The sequence below is a fragment of the Cyclopterus lumpus genome, chromosome 20, assembly GCF_009769545.1.
Source record: "Cyclopterus lumpus isolate fCycLum1 chromosome 20, fCycLum1.pri, whole genome shotgun sequence".
NCBI classification, from domain to species: Eukaryota; Metazoa; Chordata; class Actinopteri; order Perciformes; family Cyclopteridae; genus Cyclopterus; species Cyclopterus lumpus.
In genome coordinates, this window is record NC_046985.1 from 2,629,328 (window position 1) to 2,635,681 (window position 6,354).

Consider the following 6,354-nt stretch of genomic DNA (forward strand, 5'->3'; position numbering starts at 1 on the left):
TTTTGTTTTAAAGTCATAAATCTGAATATTCAAATCCCCCGCGTGACGCATCAAACTAATTAATCAAGGGAATGTTTTTAAGCTTAATTGCCCGTCCCTGAATGTCCGTACAGTAGGTTCTGAAATTCATTCATTCGTGAGATTATGCCTTCGCTAATTTCATCGGGAGGGCTGAGCTTTGAAGGCACACAAATAAGCCGAGCTCGGCAGATTATAGAAAAAAAACAACAACGATGAGGAGAGAGCGTCCATGATTTATAGTCGCGGTCCCAACCCCGGCTAACGTTGTTTACCGCGCTGCCATCCTTTCTACGTCTAATTCTCACGTGTAGAACTCGTTTACGATGTTTTTGAGGATGCACAGCGGAAAGAAGAAATAATGAACATTTTGCATTTCAACCAGTAATTTAATCTTGCATTGAATCCTACAATCTTGAGAGAGAGAGAGGGGGATGGAGGGATGGAGGGATGGAGGGATGGAGGGAGGGATGTCTTTGATCAAGTGGAAGTGGTCCCTCTCGCTCCGACACTCGGCGGCATCCCGCACACCGAGGCGCGTTGTTATGACAGCCTCCATTTTTCACAATTCTGCCGTTTGATTACAACCGCGTGGTGATTGATGAAGCCCACCGGTCGACTCCAACGCGTCCTGGGGGGGGGTTGAGGGGGGGGGGGACTTCGTGGCCGCGCCGATAAGTGATTCCAACAATCAGACGCTACTTTGCTACGGTTTGAGTCCCGAAATTAAACTAAGATGACTTTTAATTACTGTTTATTATCTGCGCGTCCGTTAGAGATTGAGTGACGCGTGCAGCTCGCCGTCCCTCTGATATTATATATTATGGCTGCATGGGAATAGGCCCAAATGCAGTTTGTGCCTCTTTCTTTACCTTTTCTTATACGTCTCCCACACCTCGTGTTTAACGTCACATATGAATTATGAGCAACTCCCTCGGGGCCCAACGTCTGCAGAAAGGTGGTCTGACGGGGAACGGGTTCACGAAGCCCTCAAACGCAGCGTGGAGACCGGGGGGATCGGGCCTCCGGCTTCCCTTTGCAACCAAAGCCGTCGCCCCCAGCTAGACAATAATAAAAAAGTTTAAAAAAAAGAAGCTTCTTCTGTCGTCATGAAGGGGGGGGGGGGGGGGGAAAAGAAAATAAAAACACGATGGAGAGAAACATTTGAGCAGAAAAGCGTTGAAACAGAGTAAAAAACATCACTCCTGAAGTTGGAGGAGAGACTGAAACTAAATATCTTAAGAATGTGCTCAGTGGTTTGAGATAATTGGATCAGAACGAGCTTCTGTTTGAGAGCTGCCTGCTGAAATATTCACAAGAGAACAGATCTTTGCAGAGAATTACAGGCTCGGGTTTGTAGCTCTGGAAGTTTGTTTAAATATGAGCCTGTTGGGGGGAGGGGGGTCTAACGGCTTCACCAGAGGGGGGGGTTGTTCGGGAAGCTCCCGGGTGTGCATCCATAAGTGATCAACACAGCCACGGGTATTTTAACGTATTCCCTAATTGGATGAGTGGGGAAACCCCCTCCATCTCCACCATCTTAGTGAGATCAAACCATCTAAAAAGGTATCCACTGAAATAATAATAATAATATTCTTCTGAACGTGTATACAGGTGGTACAGGTGGTCTATAAAATATATATTCTTTTTTTATTGGCGCTTTAAAAGATGAGCTTCCGGTGACGCTCACCGCACGGTGGAGAAAGGTAAACGTGACATTCTCTGTATGGAAACCATATTTAGAGGTGCAGGAAAATGTGGATGAATAAATCTGTCTGAAAGCTTACAGTTTTTTAAATATCATTTCTCTTTATGCGAAGGAAGGAAATGTTTGACAGGCAGGAAAAAAAACAAAGGAATACATTATTTTATATCTTCAGAGACAAAAAAATAAATAATAATATTCACTTTAAATATGTGCGGTTATGCATATTTATTCGTCCGCTTCAGACGCGACGAATAAAATGGCCGCCGCCGCCGTGTCACTCATCGAAGGACGGCGTTGACTTGGCTTTTCATTTATTTATTCATCATTTAAAACATCTGGCTTTTATGTTTGATAGAAAGCATAAGACACTACTGGCACTTACAAAACATTAGACGAGAGAGCTCATTAAAGTCTGGATGATCATTTATTTAACCCTTTTTAGATTATATCCCTGGTTATGCTGTGCAGCTAGATCAACATCAATATATATATATTTTTTAGAAAACATAATTTTCAATATTTCAAAAAAATATGAAGTATTAAACTAGCACCGATCATGACATTCAATTCAATTCAGTTTATTTTATAAAGCCCAAAATCACAAACTCCACTCAGAGGGCTTTTCAATCCGTACACATACGACATCCCTGACCTTTGACCTCACATCGGATCAGGAAACACCTGTACAGTGGAGCCACACGGAGGTCCAAGCGCCTGACAACGACCGGTATTGACTCGCTCTTTGAGCAAGACATCAAAGCGGTCACATTTTCCACCCCAAAAACATTGTCCAATAACTATTCCTCCAAACGTGATCAAGAGGGAACAAACTCTTCACGGTCCCCACAAACCTCATCGACCGCTTTGCTCGACTCGCGCTTTCTTTTTCTCCGCCATCTTGGTTTTGTTTCTCCTATAAACCCTTTTTTTTTAAAGTTTCTTTTGGTATATTAATACAGATTCCAGGGTCGACCCTGGAATGACCTCTGCGCTCCTTGCGATACCTTTTTAAAATGTATATATTCAATATATCCTCACTGACAGCTAGAAATGTGAATGTACAGATGATTCGTCTAACAACAAACAATAAACAATAAACAATAAAAAAATGACGCGAGCTCATTGGAGGAAAGCTGCACAGGAACGAGGTCCAACCTTTCCTCCGTGCGATGCCGGAGGAATATCACTTTTCCACAGTGTTCAGTCTCCCCGGCCGCCGCTTATCAACTTGCCCTTTTCCCATTTCCTCCTTATCAAAAATAATCATCTTTATTCTCGGGTGGGGGGGGGGGGGGGGGGGGGGGGGGGGGGGGGTAATGTTTTTTATTTATATCCCCCACTATAACCTGTTATCGCATGTTGACTGGCACGCATGGATTTATGTCATTTATCGCTCCTCCTAACACGCAGCGCCCCCCAATATGGTTTATTTCTCAATCTCTCCACGCCCTCGTGCCCCCCCCCCCCCCCCCCCCCTTTTGCAGGTATCTCTGGAGCAGCCGAGGGGGGGGGGGGGGGGAGGATAACGAAGGCACGTATCTACAGCACAAAAAGGCGGAGAAGCCGAGTCATCTTGGGGGCTCTTCTCGACCCCCCCCCCCCCCCCCCCCCCCCCACCTGCTCTTTAAATTCAGAGTAAATACAGCTGTGTGTCACCAGACTTATTCCTGCTTTGCTGAGACCTTTTGACACACTTTGAGCATTAATAATGAGAATAAGAGCTCGTTTAGACTTTAGTGACATTTCATTCACTTTTAAAGTGCAATCTTTTCAACATCAACAACAACAACGACGACGTCGCCATGGAAGATAATATTTTCCCCACACAGCCTTTTATACTGTTTTATTAGTTGTTTTTTTTGCTCATTTCCCCACGTGCACACTCGACGTGCACTCTGCTCCAGATGCAGCGATCATCATTTTTTGGGGCTTGGGGAGAATATTAAAAACAGATTTCTTCAGCGAGGCAGCAAAAGCAGTTCTCTCTTTTTTTATTTGTTTTTTTATTTTGAAGATGTGACATGATAATAATAATAATAATAATGCATTTAATTTATATAGCGCTTTTCGTGGTACTCAAAAACACTTTACATAACACAATTATAACATCCTAAAAGCTAAAAAAAAAAATAATAACTAAAATTACAGGTAAAACTAATAGGGACTTTGTCAGTTGCTCAGACCCTAATAAATAAAAATAATAAGAACATAGAGAAATGATGGAGGGCCTACAACCTCTTCAGGGTCATTAGGGTCAGAGGTCATTGGACCCCAAAGAAACTAATTAAGACCTAAACATGCTCTTATATTAATGAGGACATTAATGAGGCTTTAAATAAACTACAAAAATGAACACGTATCATACCAGAATGTTATTAAAAATGGCGGTACGTCGAGTTCAAGAGATTTATTTAGTTTTTAAAAAGCCTCTTTATGGTAAAAGTTAGTACCGTGTAGTAAATGATGAGCTTACACTCTTTGCAAAACATTTCCTTATTATGGTGATTTAAAAGAAGAAGTATTTCAGGCATGATTGTGTTTCTCTCGCACGTATTTACTTTTGCGAACGACGTAAATGTCATAATTTTTTTTAAATCAAAACGGGGTTTCGTGTTTGCAGCTGAATTATTAATGTCAGTCGTCAGATCTCGATCCGATATTAAAAGTCATAAGTGCATTTGTTTCAGCCAGAGTGAATCTGAGTGGGCGGCGGTGTATTCACAGTCGGTTCAGCTTTCAGTTACAGAAACCCTCCAAAAATTTGAATTCACTCACGATTAGCTGCACATTGTTATCGGCAGCTAATCTTGATAATTATTTATCTGAATTGAATAATATTTGTGTTTCTCACTTGCATAAAAACATCTGCATCCACTGTAACGCTAGCGATGAGATTCTCAAACTGTGAAATTATTATTTATTTTATAGTAGTTTTGACATATAGCTTCTTCACGCTCCGCAACAATCTGCCCGGGAAGCATACCATTACTATTGTCAAAATGGGGACTGCAGTTTATAGCTCAATAATGCCTCCATCACTCATCCTGTCATCCTGACCGTCACGTGACAGTTTGACACTGATTTATTCTCCCCAAAGAAAACATGCAGTCAGCATCTGTTGTGCCCAAACTGTCCTTTGGCAATATTGTATTTTTGTTGTTTTTAGGTTTATAAATATCTCTCTATTTCTTTGTGTGTATACCGGTTCATCCACTTTATGTACTTTTCTCCTCTCGCAGTTACGGTGGACTTGACCCTTGGACCAGCTGTACAGCCCGGGTCTATACTGTACCCCCCAGTCGTGGAATACCATAAATAATGCGTGACAAAAGGCTGCTCGTTTGACCTTTCGACAAAGAGAAACTGGGCAAAAAAACAAACAGCTCCTCTCGACACAAGGACACAATATCTAATATGGTGCACGGGGCTGAAACGAGGCTTTTCCATTTCAGAGTCTTTCTGGGGGGGGGGGGGGGGGGGGGCTCAGCTCAACACCCACACCAGTACACGGAGCCCTGAAAAGAAAAAATCAATGGCAACGGGTTTAACCGGCTAACCTTAATTGGTCTCATAGTCTGGAAACACGGTGGTCTTTGGAAGTTTTGTAAATACCAACTGAGAACAACAATCTGGGGTGAAAATAGCCGGCGTCTATCTCGATGTGGCTCATTGATTTTTTTTTGTTCTCCTTCTGTTCTTATTATTTATTATCCTCTGTTTTGTGCATGCTTCAGAGAACAACTGCTACTGAGTGAGGAGCTTTGTCGGATGAAAATATGCTTCTGTGGACAGAGCGGAATATTATCAGATTATCCATACGGCAAAGTGCATTATCTTTTACACTGCAGGCTCTTATCCACGGGAGCTGACAGTCAGCTGAATGAGCACATACATACCTGCTGTGTAAAACAGGTACTGCGGTGACCCCGTGGTCATCATATATATATATATATATATATATATATATATATATATATATATATATATATATATACTAAAATTAAAAGCAATATATATATATATATATATATATATATATATATATATTTAGCTTTTAATTATTTCCCCTGGATTGTACCCGAGCAATATATCATATATATAACTAAATATATATATATATATATATATATATATATATATATACTGTATATATACATAAAAATAAATATATATATATATATACTAAAATTAAAAGCAATATATATATATATATTTAGCTTTTAATTATTCCCCCTGGATTGTACCCGAGCAATATATCATATATATATATATAACTAAATATATATATATATATATATATATATATATATATATACTGTATATATATATATATAATAATATACTGTATATATATATATAATAATATATATATATATATATATACTGTATATATATATATATATATATATATATATATATAAATAATATATATATATATAAATATATATTTATATAAATATATATATAATGTATATATATATTATATATATAAATATAAATATATATATATTTATATATATATATTTATATATTTATACGTGGTGCAAAATAGGTCCTCAGTGTGTCATTCATGGGTTCACGTTCATGTGCCACATACACAGCACATAAGCTAATGTAACATGTTTCAA